The sequence below is a fragment of the Nannochloropsis gaditana genome (assembly GCF_000240725.1).
Source record: "Nannochloropsis gaditana CCMP526 unplaced genomic scaffold scaffold038, whole genome shotgun sequence".
Taxonomy (NCBI): Eukaryota; class Eustigmatophyceae; order Eustigmatales; family Monodopsidaceae; genus Microchloropsis; species Microchloropsis gaditana.
Genome location: NW_005803915.1, coordinates 65,629 through 87,247, shown reverse-complemented (window position 1 = coordinate 87,247; position 21,619 = coordinate 65,629).

Here is a 21,619-nt window from a genome sequence, read left to right as displayed (position 1 = left end):
CGCGCTCCCTTATGGAACAGCATGCTTCAGTACCTGCGCCAGGAGAATGGGCAACGGCCCTTCAACACGGCATAGAGCGGATGACTTTCTATGGAGGGGCCCGACCAGGGTACCGTACCATGTTGGACGCATTAATGCCCGCAAGCGAGGCTTTGGTCGCCCGCGAAGGCTTGAAAAGAGCCGCAGAGGCAGCTAGGGTAGGCGCGGAAAGAACGAAAAAGTTTGTGGCGTTGGCAGGGCGTGCCAACTATGTGTCGCCCTCCGTGACACAAGGCCACAATGACCCGGGCGCAGAAGCCGTGGCCATTGCCTTCGCGGCGATGAAGGAAGAATTGTAGAGTGAGCAAGTGGAGCAATATCATTGAAAAACTTTGTGTGTTTCTTTAAAAATTAAAATTTATCAAATGCATGAAACTTCTTACCGAAGCTTGAAAGATGCAATTGTGGCACAGAAATTTGCAGACAAAAAATGGAGAAACTGATAATTTTGCGCGCAGGAATGCGCATGCGCGGCAATATCAATTTTGAAACTATCAGTTATGAAAGTATGCAGCACGTATGGGTCATAAGGTGTTCACAGAGCTCGTGGGAAAGGCCATCCAGACCGTTGAAGAGACTCGGACTGTTTCCGTATTCCTCATCGCCTGCCAGCGAGCCAATTGCTTGCTGAAGCTCTGAAATCCATCGATTTTCCTCCTCGACAGAAAAGCACTGAATGGTGTAGGTTTTAAGCAATCCTGTTCGACTGCTTGTTAGTAAAATGTCGATCACGGTGTCCGGCTCCTGCGTGTCGACAAACGAGGACTCCGCGGCGTCGATACATGGTTTTGTAGAAGACGAAGTCTTGCTCCCGCTGCTCTTTGTGGCGATACTAGGGTTGATAGATGTAGATAACCTGCGAGAGTCTATGATGGAATCAGCAGATAAACTTATCATTTCTTTGGGAGGCTTGTGGTTTTGTAGGTCTTTCGGACTATGGTATAATGCGAGACGAGGTAGTGCCTCCATTCCTGTCACTATCATTGAGTCGGACGCTCGTGCTACGTGAGGTACTCCAGGCAACGCATCCTTTCCTGATTGTGAGCAATTAAGTGGTACGGCTTCCTCGGGCTCCGCACTGCTTATCACAGGCTTCCCTGGAGGCAACAAGACCATGAACCACTTGCGCCGGAACATCTTCACCCAGCCTTGGTAGCTTCGATGGCCGTGTCGCGATTGACTCGCGGTATTGCAACGAACCCCTGCCCTTGTAATTCTCCTATCCGCTCCTGCCGGTTGGTTCATCAAATTACAAAGCGAAGTCCGTCGCATGCCTTCTTCCACGCGCTCCTTCCGCTCTTGCATGCTGATGATGTCCTCTCGATCCGGGACGGGCCGGCGTTTCCCCCCTTCGAGCTCTTCCAGGGCATCCAGTGTAAGCCTCCTCTTTGAGGACGCCTCTTGTGGATGATTGATGGCTGCTTCTCTCTTTTCCTGCGCGGCAGTAGGCAGGCTCTGGAGCGTTGCGGCCAGGACAGCCCCCGTGGTCTGGTCCATCCCAGTCCCTGTCTCGACGTCGACTGCATGCACAGAGCCAGCCTGGTCGGCCTTAAGGTGAAAGGTGGGTTTAAAAGCCTCCATGATACTTGTAAGACCCTTTTCTTTCAGAGTTTGTCCCGATTTCTCTTCGGCAGTTTTCCCCCAAGGGGTAGCATGTTGGGAGGAGGAAAAGGCAATAGGTGACGCATGCACACCCTGCGGCCCTTGCTGCCCCGCCGAGGGGTATCTTCCATCGACGGCCTGCGGAAACGACGTATTACTCGTGCTGCAAGGTGGGGTTTGCGCCAAAGGTGAAGGTGAATGCAATTTTTGGGACGACTGGGTGGGGAGAGCCCAAGATGATGGGACAGGAGGGGTTTCATGGGTATGCGTCTGCTTTTGTATTTGACTTGATTCTATTTCTTCACGCGTTGGCTGCTCTTGCTGATGAAAAGCTTGCAATGTTGCCTTTGAAAAGGGTAAAAAGGCGGCACATTTGCCACCTGAAGAAGAAGATAGGGCTGACACTTGCCGTCGCGTCTCTGACGCGGGAGTCCCTGCCTGCATGCACAGCTCGCCGTTGCGTGTTGTGGGAGTTGACAGGACCGAGCAGTACCCGGGAAAGACTCCCATAGACTCATGCTCACTGCGTCGCTTGATGGATTCGATTGTCTCCTGGATCCGCTCGATCCACTCGTCTTTTTCCTGCCCATTTTCACAAGAGAAATGAAGGGCATTACGACTAGGCAAAGCTCCTGCCCCGCCGCCACATTTTACGATTAGGACAAGCTTACTTATGTCATCAGGCGAGTGAACACAGTCCAAAATGGATTCCCCACAAAGATGGAACTTTTCAACGTTTGCCTGGCCGACCACGGGGCTCGTGTTTTTCTCATCTTCGTAGAAAGTCAACGTCGTGCCTTCTAGCACAAGAAACCTGGAATTGTGTGTAAGCTGGCGATTAATAGCACGCAAAGATTTCCAGAGAGCAGGAACATTAATTGAGAGGGATCGTTTAAATAAATCGCTTCAAAACAGGAAATTGTCTCGACGCACCTTTTCACTTTTGAGTCCTCCCTCCGCTCATCTACTACCCATCCTTGGAAGAGAATGGGGACGTCGGGCACCGCCTTCGTGACAACCGGTGGCGGAGCAGCACGTTTGAAGGCGTAATTACTTGCTGCGAGGTCAAAGCCCTTGTCTTCCCCGTCTTGATCAGCAGCCTTTCCACGGTCTGCGTTCAATGTCGGCCCTGTGGAAGAAGTGTCCGCACGCTGTCCTCCTTCACAAAGACCACGTCCTCTATAGCTGCGAATTCCTCCGCTGGCGTCTTTCTTATCGACGCCAACTATTAAGGACATGGGCCTACATTTCGGAATGCAGAAAAAAGATTAGAGCGCCGTTGACGGCCGAAAGGTATTGGCATGGAATTTGGCATTTCGATGAGACTGCCGTTGGTCCGGTAAGCCCGCTCTCGCTTCCTCTTTTCCCTCGCATGATGCTGACGCATAGATGGCCTCCTAACTTACGTCAGCGAAGCATTATATACTGGTTCTTCATGTCCATTCAATTAATGACCTCTTCTCACGGACACATTGACACACACCAGTCAACGTGTGCAGTCTTGTGCGAATCGAGTTGGGGGGCGGGCCCATTCCCAGTAACGGCAAGTGTCGAAGCCCGTCATGCGCCTTCGGCGTCTGCAATGCCCTGCATTAGGCACTTTGTCGCACTCGAACGCGGAGTGAGTGGCAGCCCTGTGCGAAAATCTGAGACAAGCAGTTTCCAGACTCTTTTTTTCGCAAGGAAGCGCACTCTATATGATTATTGGTACCATGTTTTGTTAGGAAATGGCATTCCAAGGACGGAAAGATGCTGGGAGGAGATAGTCGCCGGCGGGGTTGCTTGAGCATTTGATCTTTCCGAGGCCAACTGCTGCTCCTATCCTCCTTCCTTCTCACTATGTCTCAATATTTCCTTTATTTCTCCAACTTCTTTCCTCTAAATTTTGCGCACGGTGCGTGCGCTCGCAATTTACTTGCGCAGTGCATTTTATGCGACTGGTGGCAATGCCAGCCTCCTCAGTCCCCTTTTTTTCTTGGAAGAACCCTGTATGCCATGTTCGACCATCCTCTTGGTGGAGATCTTCCTGCCACAATGCTTTCACGTGCGATTTTTTTGCCCTTTTTGAAGGTGTTCTCGGTTTTCTATCTTTATGGAGAGTGCTCGACAGTGACATGCCAATATTTCACGCATGTGTTATTTCTTTAAGCATGCTTCGCCATGTTCCATCCTTCAGGCGTGTGCCCCTGTTTTCCGCATCGCGACCTGGAGGCTGCAACCTATAAAGTACTGGAAAACCTCAGAGAAAGACTGGTAACCTCCTTCAGGCCTTACCCTCGTTCATCCTCGGTACTAAGTCGCTTCATCGACCCTCCCTTACTCCATCCCCAGATCGTACCTTCACGTAACAACCTCCCACCCGACTTACCACAAGCATGCGCTCTGTTGCCTTCATCGTCGCCACCACGGCAGCCATGTCTACTGCTTTTGTCCTCCCCTCTGCGCCCAAGGCACCTCAGACCCAGCTGGCTGCGAAGAGCAAGGCCGTCCCTTTCCTGGAAGCCCCCAAGGCCCTGGATGGCTCCCTTCCCGCGGACGTTGGCTTCGACCCCCTGAACTTGTCGGACATCGATTTTGACTTCACCTACTTGATGGTGCCTACCAAGTGGGACGAGTCTCGCACGGGGCTTTCGGCGCTCAAGTGGTTCCGGGAGGCTGAGATCAAGCACGGGCGCTTTGCCATGCTTGCCGTCTTGGGATGGGTGGCTGTGGACATGGGTCTGCGCCTTCCCGTGGCCAAGTACGCGGGGTACAACGCCGTGCAGGCCCACGACGTGTTCGTGAAGAGCGGAGACATGACGGTAGGGCTCCTGGCCATCGGCTTCCTGGAGGTGGTGATGGGCGCAGGCATCTACGAAATGAGCAAAGGTTCTGATCGGGCGGCCGGCGACTTCAGCTTCGACCCCTTGGGCCTGGGCAAGGACCCCGCCAAGTACGCACGCTACCAGGTGTCGGAAATCAAGAACGGGCGCCTGGCCATGCTTGCTTTCGGCGGCATCGCTACGCAGGCTGTGCTGACCAACGGAGGCTTTCCTTACTACCAGTAACTTATACCAGCTCACTTTAGTAATTTATTTTGATGAGAAGCGTGCATGCAGCGCAAGCTGAAATGTGCAAAGCGTCCGCGCCCGGTGGGAAACCTGGGACATTCTATTGTAAAAGAAAAAAGAGGAGAAGCTCTCCTTCTCACCGCAGCCTTGGACTAGAGTGTTTTTCGTGCAGCCTTACTTTGTTTGTAGCTCACATGACCACCGAGTCTACTGTACAAGATTATTCATATGTCTCGCATCAAAAATAGAGCTTCAACCCTTCGTATTCTCAGTCACATCTGTCACCCTCCAAAACGACCCGGCCCTATCATTTGCTTGCTAACCCCTGCCCCAGGACATCCAGAAAGAAGCACCTTAGATTCACAGTGCTAGCTGCTCGCACTCAAACACGCCTTCGGATTTCACTGCACGTTCCCACACTCAATCTTCGAACCGGACAAGCGCCCTGACCATCGCCTCGCCTCCAGCGCGCTCCAAGTAAGCGAGCCTTGCCTCATCGCAGACGTCTCCTGTGGGACGATTCGCTACCACGATACTCGCTGCCGCTGCTCGCACACTTTCGCGACTGGCGCGGGCCAGGGCTAATAGCTGGAAGGACTCCATTTCCATGCTTGCGAGGGAGGGGTGACGCTCCCGGAGCACGTCCAGCAAGTCCTCGTTCCGATCGTCAAAAAAGGCGTCTCTTCGGCCTTGAGAGGAGTAGAATGAGCAGGCAGAGACATTCATGCCACGCCTGACGTGCTCGGAGCCCAACTGTTCCTTCAGCTCCCCCAACAACGCCTGGGTCAAGACGGGGTCGGCGAGCTGGGGCGCGAAGACAAGATAAGGGGGGCGTACATGCGGCGCGCCTCCGGTGGCTATCGGATCTATCTCGTCCGCAGAAGTGCCTGACGGGGTGGGAAGAGGCAGGAAGGCGTCAGGGTTCCGCATGACCGAGACGGACCCAGGAGAGGCCACCACCACACTCCCCACAGCCACGTCGGGACACAACGCCCCACACGTTCCGAATCGCGTGATGAGTAGAGGCTTGGACACGAGCTGCCGAGCTTCACGAACCAGGAAATCCATCATAGGCATTCCCATGCCTATGGCGATAATTGATACCCTTGTTCTCTCGAAGGTTCCAGTATACGTGGTAAAGCCACGTGGAGATGTATGGGAAAAAATCGGAGACGATTTATCCAATACTTTTGCGATGAGGCCTGCGCGACCTGGGCAGCCCACTGTAAGTATGCGGGAGGCGATTTGGCCTTCCTTGAGCCCCAGATGCAGAGTAGTGGAGTCAAAGTTGCGTGGGACAGCATTAGTGTCGCGGTAGACATTCCGCTGTGTCTCCACACATGTGCCGTCGGAGTCTTTTCCTTCTTTGAAATGACTAGAGAAGACTCCATTCTCCTCAATTTTCATCGGCTACCCGTGTCTCCGACGCGTAACTCGATGTCGGGAATGTTACGACCTAGGCATATATGTGGAGTGCTGCGCGGGTAAATGGGTTGCACCTGCATGTGCGGGAAAGCGACAAATTTGACACCAGAACGCCAAATAGTCTGCCTTGCATCTTCCATGTTCAGCATATCATGCATACCTGTCATGGATAACAGAGGCAACGTACAGGAAAAAGTGCGGCCACGCCGGGTTCAGAGCCCTCGACCGCAAACTTCAACTCGCGTCTCGTGGCAGCCCCTTCCCTCCCCGACTCCTGTGCCCGCCCTGGCACGCCAGCGCACAATCTGTCATTCACTGACCTGGATGCACACAATGGAAATGTGAAGGGAATAAGGAGCTGTGCTTGGCTGAGGCTGTGCCGATACTTTCTGTCTTTTGTCTCCCGGGCAAGTGCTCACTTTTTCTTCTTCAACTCACCTCGCGTCAAATACCCATCCACAGCTTGCGCTGCTTTCAAGCACAAAGCAAATTAAGCTCCCGCCTCCCTCCTGGAAGCTTCCCATAGCCAGCAACTATGCCTCGTGCACCTGAAATTTTTGAAGAAATGAGTAAGTAGGAGATGACTATACATGCTTTCTAATGCACAAGTATCCTGTTTCTTTGTCCCAATCCTTTCGATGGCCTCGTCTTAAAAAAATTGACAAAGTAAATCATTCGCGAATATTTTCTGACTCATTATGCCGTGAAAGGAACGACGAAAGAGGAGTATGGGCGCCTGATGTACTTACCCATGATGGGATCGGATACTTTTCTCCGTCGGCAACAGGGTCAGGCACCTCTTTTCTGACGTTACCCCCCCAAACTTGTCTTGATCACACAGGCGAGGCAGTCGAGGAGATCGGACCCTCGCTGAAGAAGAAGTTCTCCGGAATTGTTCGTTTTGAGATCACCAACACAGGCACATGGACGTTGGATCTGAAAACCGGAAACGGCGCGGTCACCACGGGAGAAGGGAGCGTGAAGCCCGATTTGGTGATCAAGGTAGCAGACGACGATTTCGCGTCCCTGTACGAGGGAAAAAGCAATGCTCAGCAAGCCTTCATGAAGGGCAAGCTCAAGGTCAAAGGGAACATGTCTTTGGCTATGAAGTTCAATCAGGTCCTAACCGCAACTCGCAAGCAGCTCGAGAAAACCAAGAAAAAGAAGACAGCTGGCGCGGTGGCAGCGGCGGTGTCTACCTCTGCGGCACCGAAAGCGCAGGTGGTGTTTGACCAGCTTGCAGAAGTACTACCCACCAAAGGCGCGGCGCTGGTAGCGAAAATGAAGGGCGTCATCCAGTGGGACATCAACGGGGAAAAATGGCTTTTGGATCTTAAGAATGGAACGGGAAGTTTGAGCAAAGGCACGGGACCCGCAGACTTGACGGTCACGATGGCTGATGATGTCTTTTTCCAGGTATCGCAGGGGAAACTGAGCGCGCAGCAGGCTTTTATGAAGGGTCAGATAAAGATCAAGGGGAACATGGGCATGGCCACCAAGCTAGGACCGATTCTGACCGCGGCCCGTCCGACGGCACGACTTTAAAGCACAAAGGATCGAAGTAAAGCGGAAAATGAGACGATGGGAGCACGAATGGAGGGGCGCAGGCGCAAGGGGTGTGTGTCTCTTACATATCACTTGCGTATGAGGGAGCAAGCTGTACTACCGTACCCGCTTGGCATGACGAATTTTGGAGCGCGGCACTGGGAGGGCGTAGATCCCGTGACATCGCTTTTGAGACTGAAATCTTCTTCCTCTACTGTCTAAGGGATGATACGAGGGAGGCATCTGCTGCGACCGAAACCAGTGAAGAAGATCGCAAGGGACAAACGGGAACAGGAAAGCAATGGCCGCAAAACTGATCAGACACAGAACCCCAACCAAGTTTTAGGCAGTGGGATACAAGAGTGAACCAATTAATGGCCTGTACAAACGATTTTCTTCTCCTTTTATTCCTTAGGAGTTTCTAAACACAGATTGCACATTTTTGGACACTAAAATTCCTTTCAACTCATAAACCCTTTTTTACACGTATACACATAAAGAAGAATTTTCATTTGCATCATGCCGTTCCTATACAAACGAAAAATTTCATCTCTCTGACGCCAAACCTTACCTCCATGTCAGCTTCTCCCGTCCTTTTTGACCAGCCATGAGGCTTCAATATGGCCTCGACGGCTTTTCACAAATTTTGACTCGCCGCATTCGTTATAATGTCCTATTTCCCCTCAGCCGGTGCGCACATGGTACTACTAGCTCTTTTTCGCAAGCACGATCGCAACTCCTGCCATCGCCGCAGCGAAAAACAACCCGTCCTGCCGTCTCATAACAACCTCGCCCACCCATCCCTTTACGCTCCTGACGCTCCCTCCAACTCCTCCAATGTTTCCCCTTTCCGACAAGTCCTGTGCAAGTGATGCGTCCGAGTCGCTCGTGCTGCCTTCAATCTCTGACATGGCTTCCTCGTCCGCTGCCATGCGAGCCAAGCACAGCTCGATGGTCTCGCTCTCTACCACCGGTCGTCCCAATTTTCGCACCAGGTCAAACTTCAGGGCTAAAGCTTGTGAGGATGGACATGCCGCCACCATCGAAGTCCGAGTTACATCGAAAATTCGCAAAATGTGTCGTCGAATAGCACGAACCACTTCCGGTGCCGACACGTTTTGGACAGCCGCCATCGTCTCCGTGCAAAACCAAGGCCGCGTTCCTCGGAAGTAATTCAAGAAGCTTTGTTGCGCTGCGGCAGGACGAGTCCAGATGCGGTCTAAATACTCGAATAAAACGGCACTTTTTGCCCTAGCTAGCGCACGTGTATCGACCTCAAGGCTACCTCCTGCGTAAGATCGCACAACATCTTGCGCCTCAGAGTAAGCAGCAGTCAGATTGAGGGCTCGATAAAAGGACAGGGTCAAAATGCCTTGCTCAGGTGAGCAGGTCAGTTCATAGCTGCACGGATGAATGCTTCGAAGAGAAGTACCTGCCGCAGCTCCTGTTGACGCTCCGTCGACTTCGACATTCAACCCTGTGCCAGGTGATGTACTCGGTGCCGCATCCGCCCTTGTCTCGACAGCATGTCCCCGAGAAGCTACTGTCACATGCGAAGCCTGACAGTGTTGCAGTGGGGCATGTCGTGTTAGGTACTCCATTGCAACCAACAATGCTGCATACCCTGCACTTCCGTAAGAGAGGCCATCCCCAATCGGATCAAAAGGGGCGCATTGCACGAGATAGCCGGCATCGATGGCTGGAGATGAGATCAAAAGTCCCTTCCCGCTTGGATTGAGGCATTCAGCTGTGCGAAGATGACGCGATTGCAGCACGGGACAGAATACACTTGATAGGGTGACTGAGAGCGGAGGAAGGGTGACATCATCTGATTCTCGCGTAGCCGCGTCCGAATTAGGGGACCCGAACACGCCACATGGAGGGATTTTTCTTTCATCTCGCTGCTCTTGCTTCTGTCTTCCGCTTTCGCTGTCCGTGTAGGCGATATGCAACGCCTTGACCGCATAACGTGCCTGGGATAGGGGTAGAAAATCGCGCAGCCACGGACGGACCGGCTCTGGCTGGGCCAGAACGTCACACACGACATGGATACGCAGGTTCCATGCCTGCGTGAGGGTTTCTTGTAACGCTGCGAGATCCGTCAAAAGACCTGTGGGTTGAGTTCCAAGTCGCTGCATGACGGCTGTCAAAACACCGTACTGTCTGACGAAGGAGGTAGCCGCATGGTTGCTCCGTGCAGCATCAAAATTCAATCCTCTCATGAGCCCCGAGCAGATGGACATCCCATCCCGCTGATAGCCTTCTATGTCTGCCAAGAGCTTCCCGGCCGCGCTGGCGATACGGTCTGGGCAGAGTTCTGTCCTGTACAGCAGATTGCGGAGCCATCTTACGGCCAACCAATACTTCTCAGCCTCCACTTTTAGACTGATGGAGGCAGCCTGCGACCAAATTCCCGCGTAAAAATTCGAACGCCCTGTCCCTAGGGCACTGCTTGCCGATACTGTGTCAGCCTGCAGGTACCGCGTCACTTCCTCCGATGTCCAGAGGGACCCATCCTCTTGGCGCACGGGGAGCTCGAAAAGAACTTCCAACCAAAGCTCCAAAAGCGGTCGGAGGTGATCTGGCAGGGCCGAGGTTTCAAGCCACGCTGTCACTGTCACAAAGTCTGTCCCTCCCAGGTGGTCCCACTGCAGAAAGAAGGGCAGGCGGTCATTGGGCCCCGGGGACTCACAGGTCTCCGACCCCAACCCATCTGAGTGCAAAGCTTTCGCCACCTCCACAGCTCTGGCGGACACCCCGTCGACTCCCTTCGCCACAAAGTCCTGTGATGGCAGCCTTTGCGTTTCCGTATTCTCCCTCCCTACCGTTTCGACCGAGTCAAAAACCTCAAATTTGATCTTGCCTGATGGAGTCACTACATTTCGCACCGTGCACAGGGTCACGGTGGGCAGGTTGTTTCCCCAGTCGCCCCCCATTTTTTGATTTCTTTCCGGCATAAGTGTGGACGCGTATGTGAGCAGCATTTCGGCAAGATGAGGAGGGCAGGGGCGTGCCATCTCCTCCTCTGCCGACTCGAGCTCCCGAGCTCTTTGTGAGAGCTCTGCTGGACCCAAGCGGCGGGCTTGCTCCTCTTGTCGCTGCTCATCTGATTCTTTTCTCGCCTGGGCCAGGCTGCTGCTAGACCGTGCCAGCACTACGACCGTCTTCCTCGCGTCCAACAAGACTCGCCGAATCAGTGACCGCCAATACCGTGTGTCCTCCGCGCTCCCTTCGCGGCAGGGTAGTGCCTCTAAGCGCGAAATCGTGTTCTGCACATGATCCTTTATCTGTGCTGCTTCCTCCGCCTCGCTCACCAATGATGGACTCCTTCCTACCGCGGCCGTTGCATGCTCCCCCTCCTTCGCTTCTCCTGCACGCTTTCCGTACAGGAACGTGTAAAGCAAGAGCGACGTCAGGCTGGCATGCGTATCTTCTTCCATGTCCTGCAAATATCGCACTCGTTCCCGGTGTATCAGTGCGCGTACGCGGCCCATGTCAACATGGGTTTCCTCTGCTTCTTCTTCCCCCCCTTCCTCCTCCGTCCCGCCAGCTATGGCCATCGCCGCCTCGATGAAGGCGGGATACACCCTTTCCATGGCTGACAGTGCCACGCCATCACACTGCAGGAAGTGCGAGCCAGGTCTCCCTTCTTGCACCGCGAACGTCACCTCACGACACAGCCCTTGTTCACCGACCAGGGCCGTGCGCAAGGGCGCGGTGGGGCCCTCCAGGAGGTACAGCCACAGGATGCGAATGCTCAAGTTGGCCTCGAAGTCCCCCCAAAATGGGCCAAGCCATCCAAGCAGAACCTGCCCCTCTTGCTGGCTCTGGCGGGCGCCCCACTCCTCTCCCTGGGAGCGCGGCTGCGTCTGCTCGTGATAAGGCAGGTTGCGCACTCCAGACGAGAGCGCGGTCGGGGATGCGGGTGGGAGGGCCGAGCATGGGTGCGTGACGCGCTCAAATCGAGGACCGCTTTCGCCCTTACCCACCACATCCAAAGCGATCGTCTGGATGTGGTGCCAGGGGCGCTTGGCAACCTTCAGGCCGGATGCAGAGTCGCCGGTCGACGCAAGGCCGGCATAAGACCGCCTCGCGGCCCCCGCGCCCCCTTCCTGACCCCGCAAGCCGCCCGACAACGGGCCAGCCTCTCTCCCTCGGCCGGCGCCCAGCAGTTTGGCCTCGACGCCCTCCAGGCCGGCCAAGAGCTCCGCCGTCTCCACTGGGCCGGTCACAATCACGGCCATGTTCTCTGGTCGGTAGTACTCGGCGTGGTAGGCCCGCACCGCCTCCCGCGAAAGCATACGAAGGTGGCTACAGCGCCCTCCAGTCACGGCGCGGTACCCGCAACCCTCCGGGTAAAGCGCCTCCAGCAAGCGTTGCCGGGGCGAGCTTTCCCCTCCCTCCTCCCCCATCAACTCGGCCGCAAGCATCTCCTCGTAGACGGCCCCGCCGTCTCGACCGCGCCCGTCCACGTGCCGCACTTGGGTAGTCAGGGCGGCTTCGCTGAGGAGAGGGAAGCAGACGTGGTCCAGGAGCACAGGAAGCAGAGCGAGGAAGGCTGCGGGCCCCGCCGTTGTGAGCGTGTACCCTGTATAATCCACCTGGTGCAGGGCCTTGACCGGCCCCCCGGGGGGGAAGAGGAACGGGAGGCTGTCGGCAGGGGCCGCCACGGAGCCTGGAGGGGCGGAACAGGCAGTAGACGGGGCTACAGGGACAGTGGACGGAGCAGGAGATGCTCGGGAAAAGGCCGCGTTCAGAGTTTCCTCCTCCAGCGCTCCCTTGTGGGGAAAAGCGTCGCTCCCTGCAAGCACCATGTGCTCCAAGGCGTGCATTAGGCCGTCGTCTTGCCGCCAGTGAGGCAAGTGGTCCACAGCCTCCGTAGCCACGCACACCAAACACGTCACTAGCGGACCCGCCACCCGCGCTAGCATCACCCGCAGACCGGTGCGTTCCGAGATGTGCACCTCCACGGGCATGCGTTGCTCCGCTTCAAACCTCGTTAGACGGCGCCATCGCCCCCCACCTTGGAAAGGGAAGGGAGGTCATATACTTGAGAGGCCCGCAAAGAGGTTCGTGAATAGAGAATGGTGGAGGGAGAGACGGTATCAACATGGGAGAGGTTGCCCCTTGGAAAGGGGGAGGTAAGGAGCAAGGAGCCTGCTTCGTGTGCCACATGACGAGAGACCATGTGTCACGTATCAAGCCGCGTGACACAAACTCACCGTCTGGTTTAAGAAGTGTCGAGGCCGACAAAATCTGCCACGATTCTTCCATTGCGGAATACAACGGGGCCGATGGGCCTCTGCGCTGTTGTCAGATCAACCGCCCAGGCCTCCAGTGTCTTCTCACCCCAAAAGTCAGCAGGAAGGCGTCGCCCCCTACTTCTGCACGTCACACAGTCATTAGTCAGGGTGAAATGGTGAGTTTGGGTTGACAGTGAAAGCGGCGAGGCTGCAGCAAGGCGCTCGGCCTCTTGCCTGTTTCCATTCCACGCATGCGTCCTGTTTCACAGGCGAAACCTTGAAAGTCTATACACATGCTTATCCTATGAGGAAGTCGACCATAATCATCCTTTAGCACTCGACATACACAGGGAACACGTGCCTGGGCCGAACACTGCATTGTTGGGAGTGTGTCGGCATCACGTCTGACAGGCCGGCCAACCTCCCCCCCTACTTTAGTAGGAGTACTAGGAGTGCTACTCCCCCAGTCAAAGCTTTCTTCTCGCGCCACTTGGATGGACGCCCCGCGTAACAGTATACTATACAAGATTTTCTTGCTTCTATTCGCGCTCCATATGCTTAGCCGCTCTTGGGCCTGGGTGACGGGAGCTTTCCCTCCACTCCTTCGAACGAGGAGCTGTCCCTATGGTAGCAGTAGTATGGCCATCCAGGGGTTTCGGCCGGGCGACGGAAAGGAAGGCATCGAAGCCCACATCAAGGCCATGGAGGGCTTCGAGCTTCAGATATTGTACGACGACACGGACGTGATCGTGGTCACGAAGCCAGCGGGAAGCTTATGCGTGCCTGGACGTTTTATTCAGGACTCCTTGGTGGTGCGAGTAGCAGCACACGCCAAGATCAAGGACTTTGCGCGTATGGTTGTCCATCGGTTAGACCAGGGAACGTCAGGAGTCTTGGTCTTCGCCAGGAATGATGCTGCGTTAAAAAACTTGCACGCTCAGTTCAGACCTGAGGCGAAACGAATGACGGGAAACGGGAATGAAGGTATGCAAAAGCGATATGTGGCATTGGTGGAGGGGAACATGGACGCTTTCGAGGGAAAAATCGAACTACCACTGAGCAAAGATACGGACAACCCGCCCAAGCAAATGGTGGACTTCGCCGCGGGAAAAGCCTCCATGACACGATACCGGGTGCGCAGGAGCGGGGTCGATCGAAACCTGGTGGGCCTTGAGCCGGTCACTGGCCGCACTCATCAACTGCGCGTCCATTTGAGCTGCATCGGCAACCCAATTCTGGGGGACCCTTTCTACGCCCCATTGCGTGTGCAGGAAAAGGCTCCGGGCGGACGTCTATGTCTTCATGCGGAGTCCCTGTCTTTCCGGCATCCGCGAACGCAGGAACGTCTTACGTTCACGAGCCCCTACCCCCGAGAGTGGGATGGCGGCCTAGAGGACGTCCGAGAATCGCTTGAGGATGGTCCTGTTTGAATTTCAAATTGATACATGAATGTTCCCTTTGGAAAAAAAAGTACAACTAGTATCTGCTATATGTAGTCGATCAGAAGACCGGCAGGTTCACGCGGGCTTGAACGTGCAGTTTTCTTTGACGTTAATGCTGTTGTTGCACACTATGCACCTTCCCCCTTGACCTCTTATGGTGCTTTTGTCTTCTTATGTTGTTTTTGTTTCGCCGGAGATGCAGCGCCATCTTTGGGCGCGTCAGGGTCCTCGACCCGAGGGAAGACGCCTTCGGGCTTCGGGAGGGGCGTCCCAGGCGTCAAAGCCGCGTCTGCACCAACGTCTGCGAACGTCCTTCGTTCCGAGGGCACCGCCAGGAGGTCCAAGAGCTTGGAAGCGGAGGCAGGGATGAGCGGCTGGTAGAGCAAGGCAACAGAGCGCAGAGCCTCGACGGTCACGTACAGCACCGTGGCCATGCGGTCCTTGTCCGTCTTCCGCAGCGTCCAGGGCGCCTGCTCGTCGAAGTACCGGTTGCCCTCGTTCACGACCCGATTCAGAGCCTCCGAATACCGGTGCAAGGCCTGCTCGTCCCTGACCAGAGGCCGCACCGTCTCCAGGAGGCCCCGTGCCGAGCGCAGCATGGCCACGTCCGCCTCTGTCAAGGCGCTGGTGGGCTCCGGGACTTGGCCCTCGCAGTTCTTGGCGATGAAGGCCAGAGACCTTTGAAAGAGGTTGCCCAGCTCGTTCGCCAGCTGGTTGTTGACGCGGCGGACGAAGGCGTCGTTCGAGAAGTCCCCGTCGTTGCCGAAGGGCACCTCGCTCATGAGGAAGTAGCGCGTCGGGTCCAGCCCGAACTGCTCAACCAGGCGCACGGGGTCGATCACATTTCCCAAGCTCTTGGAGATCTTCTGCCGGTCCTTGGTCCACCACCCGTGCGCGAAGATGCGCCGGGGCGGGGCCAGGCCGGCCGCCATGAGGAAGGCGGGCCAGTAGACGGCGTGGAAGCGTAGGATGTCCTTGCCCACTACGTGCAGGTCCGCAGGCCAGAAACGCTGATAGGGCGTGGGGCTGCTTCCCTTGGCCTCCGGGTAGCCTAGGGCGGAAATGTAGTTGGTGAGCGCGTCCATCCACACGTACATGACGTGATCGTCGTCCTCCGGCACGGGCACGCCCCATTTGAACGTGGTGCGGGAGATAGAGAGGTCTTTGAGCCCCCCCTTGACGAAGCTGATCACCTCGTTTCGCCGACTCTCAGGGGCGATGAAGTTGGGGTGGGCCGCGTAAAACTCCAAAAGCGGCTCCTGCCAAGCGGACAGCTTGAAGAAGTAGCTTGGTTCCTTCACCACCCACACGACCTCCGCACCAGTCGGTGCTTTGCCGTCCACCAACTCGCTCTCCGTGTAATAGGCCTCGTCCCTCACCGAGTACCACCCCTCGTAGGCGCCCAGATAGATGTGACCGGCGGCCTCCAGTTGTTTCCACAAGGCTTGTACGGCCGCCTTGTGGTCAGCTTGGGTGGTGCGAATGAACTTGTCATTGGTGAATTCCATGATCTTGGCGAGGGAGCGGAAGTTTTGGGAGACTTCGTCCACAAATGTCTGAGGAGACTTGCCCGCCTTGGCTGCTGATTGTTCGACTTTCTGCCCGTGCTCATCTGTGCCTGTCAGGAAAAATACGTCACGCCCGTCCAAGCGCATAAATCGAGCAATCACATCGCAAGCCAGGGTTGTGTACGCATGCCCTATGTGAGGCTTATCGTTGACATAGTAGATAGGCGTCGTGACGTAGTATCCAGTTTTCTTGGAGTTGGAACCAGGTGAGTCTTTTACAGTAGCGGCCGCGCTGACCGAAGTCGAAAAGAATCGACGCTCATTAAAAAGCAGTGAAGAATGTGATCGCAAGCGAGGGATGTAGCCACGGGCACCAGGAAAAACAAATGCAGCACTTTTCCTCCGCAGTGCGCTCGTGGAGGAAGCGTACATGACGACCACTATCACGCGAAAGAACGACGGGAACGACCAGAAAGAGGTAGGGTAACCCAGTTGCTGTCTTCTTCTCACATGCATGTGTGTCGTCTTGGCAGAACCTAAGGGTGAGGGATGCCCGCGCCTGCTACTGCTGTGTCCGTGCTGATTCAGAGGGAGGGATAGGTCAGCGTGCTGGATACTTCGTGCATTGCCCCAAGTACGTCGAAAGCTCAAACATTGCCCCCCAACATATTTTCATGCTATCAAACCTCTTAAACTCTCGCATTTTTGTTCATTCCTCCACGGATGGAGTACGCATAAATAGAAACAGGCGTCCTATTCTTTGTGCAAGCGAGCGGTTCGGCAACAAGGGGGTGGGGAGGTTATTTCCTTGCAACTCGTTTAGCGTTATTTGGCTATACGAAAACGCTGGACTGGAAGACAATGACATGTCATAAAAAAAGCTTAACAGCCACCTTATCTATGTCAATAAACGAGGAGGAATAACGTAGATCCAATTTCATGGCAAATCAGTTGTTTAGCATAACTTTCAACATAGTAAGCGATACTTTTAGACAATGCTCAAAACATTGTCGATAATATTTATTATCGCGTTTTAAGATTTGTGACATGCCCTAGCGATTTAATGTGAGCTTAGGCTCCCCGTTCAAAGCGCTGCACGAAGGTGAGAAAGCGGAGTTGATCCCCCTTTATCCGGACGTCACCGTTCATTATTGCCTTTCCAGGAGACTTGAGTTGCAGCATGATGCGTCGGAACATGTTTTCATCCGCGATAAATGTACCGATTGGATCCGGTGTCCCGAATATTGCATCTCCCTTGCTAATCTCGGCCACCCCCCTACGTACTGTAACGATATACTTGGCCTCGCCTACTTGAAAAATGGCGGATTCGTGGACGTCAATAGAGAGCTCCGGCCGCAGCCTAGTCTGCATCACCTCGAAAACGAGAGAAATGGGAATCGAATCGATAAAGGCGTCGGAGAGGACTGGCTTCGTCTCTTGTCGAGGTCCACTTCCCTCCCGTTCGAGCGCAGATTGCAGCAGGTAGGCGCGGCCGTTGGTGTTGAAGATTGTCTGCCCCAGGGCCCGCAGACTCGCCGCCTCCAAGGCTGTCAAGACTTTGCGCGACACAGACTTGTCCTTTTTCTGGACGGTTCGGAGATGCGAAATAAGACGAAGCGCCCACCGGTGATCGTTCATGGCCTGCGCGTCCTCGACGGCCTTAAAGACCTTGGAGGCGCCGCCCATCAGGGAGACCGTCTTCTCCGACTCCTCGTCGTGCGCCACGGGGTAGAGTTCCTAGGGTATGGCGGGGTTTAAGGGATGGAGGGTGGATAAAGGACACATTGAAGCGAACGAGGCTCGCGCCCGGTCCCACGTACCTCCGGATTCCCGTCAAACCAGCCCAGCTCCCCCGAATAGATGGCCTTGACTGACCAATCTATCTGCCCGTACAACTCGTCCAGGGCGTCGTTGTCCCGGAGGTGAGGCGGCAAGCCCACAGACAGGGCGAGTTCGTCGAGGCTCTTGCCGTCGTTCGCGCCTCGGATCGTCTCCATGTACACCCACTGGATGCCGTCCCTGTAGTCTGTGAGCTGCTTCGAGATTGCCTCCAGGCCGACCACAGGCTCCGTGTGAGAAGGCACCAGGTAGTCCGGCTTGAGCTTTCGCATCATGTCGAGGGACTGGATCCAGGCGCGGACGGGGCGGGGGGTAGTTCCTCGGATTGTGTACAGGTTGGGGAAAGCCCTGGGGGGGGGCGGGGGGAAGGGCGAGACGCGTGCGTGAAAAGGAGGCCGCGTAGGGGCGAGACGGAGGGACAGGAGACAAAGTCGGGGAGAAAAAGAGAGCGGGGGAGACGGCGCAGCTACCTTACCTGTAGTAGTTGTCCCCCGGGAGAAGGACCTTCTGTCGAGGCAACCAGACCACCAGCATATCGTGGGTCTCCCCATGGGCTTCGATCAGCTCAAAATCCTCGCCCCCCACCGAGAACGAGGCGTTCCCCCGAAACGTGTCCGTCGGCAATAAAAAACCTGCCTCTGCCCGCATGGCATCCAAATCCACGCGGGCCCCTAGGGCGGAGCAGGGCAGCTCTGTCATTGCCACCAGGGTGCCGTACTGCCGTGAGCCTCGCAAGCTCTCTGTCTGTGAGGCATATTGAGTGCAGATTTTGAAACACCGGATGAAAAGTACATTGTAACTCCTACGTTTTAATTTATAAGTCTTCAGCAGGCACGTACGCGACTGAGTGAGCAAAATACAGTGTGTCGACAAAAAATAATTCCTTATCGAGGTCCCTTTGGAAACACCTCCATGATCAAACCAATTTACCTTGCGAAAAACACCGTACTGCTTGAAAAAGTGCGAGGTTACAGCCTCCGTCGACCAAATTCTGGTTCCGTTTCCTGCCCAGCCCGAGGCCCCTCCCACGTGATCGATATGGGAGTGCGTGTAGATGATGGTGTGAATGGGCGCGTCCCCTGCAGCCTCGATGAGGGCTTTGCGGATGACGTGTGCTCTTGGGGGGCTCATCGCTACATCTACAATCACGTGGCCTGCATTGGTTTTGATGAGGATTGTATTTGCCAGGTCGAATCCTACTGCAACCCAAACGTTCTCCGTAACTTGGAGCACTCGAGGCGGCCCGATATGCTCCTTGCAGTGGTGCTCTAAGACCACAGGAGTAGGCATTCTTCGTTGTGACTCCACTATCTTTGCTCTTGGAATAAGCGTTCGCCATGAGTACACCAAGAGACCAAGAATTCCGCCAAGGGCTACCATCCATATCATAGACCACCCGCTCCGGCCCCCCGATACACCCACAACGCCAGAATTCCTTTTGTGAGAAGACTGCCGCTTCTTTAACCGGGGCGGCGCGCGTGGAGATCCACTACGTAGGTAGCTACCATTTCCATCACCCTCATCGTCCGAACGTTTAACTGTCCGGGCCATGAATACTTGATTTTATAAGACGCCTGTTTGGGCTGTTTCTGCTTCATCGAAATGCGGTATATTTATGTAAGAGTGAACGGCGTTAACAACGTTTTCGGCAAAAAAAATAAAACTCTATTTGAAGAATCATAAGGAATCAGGCCATGAAATGTCGTAGCTTTATTCAACACGCCACACACCCTAGCCACCCGGGGCAGTATCTACTTGCTGTTCAAGTGGAAAAGCATGACGCCATTCACGAGTCAGCTGTGTTCGTCGACCCGACCCCTCGCACGATCTCCTTTGTCCGCCTTTTACAACCGATATTTCATACCTGGAGCGACGTCCCGTCAACATGTATGGAGCACAAGTATATACACGATTTCCTGACCTTTCATATCTTGTAACTGAGCGTCTATGGTACATTTGATAGTATACTGCACCCGTCAAGCTCTCTTCCATTTCCACTTAGCTATTTTCGAATAGGAGAGGGTAAAGAAGTGATCACAAATATTAGCGTAATGCTCATCATGGTATGAGCAACGATTTCTCGCCTTACGAGTCGAAAAGGATTGACTAGAACTGAATGTCGAATGCTCTTTCGTGCACTTAAGCGCCGCCTCGCCCAACGTGCGACTTTTTGCTCATCCCCCATCTTATAGATTTCCTTCATGGCGTGCAGACGACCTCCTTCGTAGATCACCATGCTCGAGGCGAGCATGAAGAAGGATGCGAAGACCTCCGCACCGGTCAAGTCACCCCTCTGGTCTATAGCTGCTATGGTTTCAACGAGCAATACGATGGCATACACGGCCGACGCAATGATGTTCAAAAGATACGTCCACAATTTCCACTGTTTGCCTTTGTGCGTTGCCAGCAAAGCTAGTTCCGAAGAGGAAAAGTTGAGGTCTAAGAAAGAATTGGTGCAATGCCATAGCCCTGCGGCGGTCATGCTAGATGACATATCAAGCTCTGCGTCCACAGCAGCGCACACTTCGCCAGGATCCACTCCCCTCTTCTCCGAGACATCGGTGGCGCCTTTGCACGTTCCACAGGGCAAGTTGCCTGCTCTTTCTACTTCTTCATTTTTGTGCGGCTCATTCTCTTGCAAAGGATCTCGGGGCGGCAGGAGATTTCCTTGCTCTCGGAGTTGAAGCTGTGCCGAAATGTCCTCTTGCACGGCCTCCGTCAGCTTGAAATTGGAAAGGTAATTGTTCGAGACGATCAAACACCCTGTTACAATTAAAGAAATCCACAGCCTCAAAGTCTGAATTACGGCAGCAGGGGGCGCATGGCCTGCCTCCAGGCCCCCGAAGGCAGTGATTATGGACAAGGGGATGGAGGAGCCTGCCACGCTCACAAAGGTCAAGGGCACGTACATCAGACATTGATACAGCGACTGCCGGCGGAAGCCCGTCTTCAACTGATCATAGTCGATAGAATTGCTCAGCAAAACATTGCCATTTACGGTTACAGTGCCGACAAATAACCCCGCGGGAACGCTGGTGAGGTAGAACCATTCGACCGTCCGGGCATACGACGCGAAGAAGGCCAGCAACCCGTACAGACTTCCACAGGCCACCCCGAACCTGAGTACGCAGATTTTCCCCCAGCGCGCGTTCAAGCGTCCGACGGCTAGGACCGCGACAAAAGCAGAGGCAACAACGGCTTGAACGTAGATGCCGTACACCCTTTTAAGGGATGAGTCGGGCACATTCATCACCACCTGGAAAAAAATTGGCAGAAGGTTCACGGTTGTTCCAACGATGCTGCCAAAGACAGCCGCCTTGAAAAGCGCCACAAATTGCTTATTATCAAAGCTCATGTGGAGGCCCGCAATGAAAGGCACCTGAACCAGAGTGCTACTGCTACCCTCGGTAGCGGTCGTCCCCGTACTCGGAGTGATGGGATCGTCGCGGAGGACGCGCACAAGCAGGAGATTTTGGAAGATGAAGATGACAGCTAGCGCTAAGCCTGTGGTGGCGGGGGTCCCGGCAGCGGTTATGGCCACACCAACAAGGAACCCCAGCAGGTCGGCAAGAGCGTCAATTGTGTACAGGGAGGCGCGCTCGTGAACTGCGTGCGTCAGGGATGTGCCCCAGGCGGCAATTACCACGGTCATCGCAGACATAGAGATCTGACTGAGAGTGTAAAAGACGCCAAACCAAGCAGCAGTGCCCGTCCCTCCCGCATAGGGGGCCCAGCCTGGTGTGAAGAGCATGACCAAGGAGAGGGCCAAAATCGGCGTGAACGCTACAACGAAAGGTTTGCGCCGTCCCCAAGAGCTTGTCGTAATGTCGCTGATGTAACCAAAGCCCACGACTGCATACAACGTTAAGGAACCGGCAAGGAAATCGGCAAGACTTAGGAAAGAGGTGGACAGCCCGAGGGTCTCC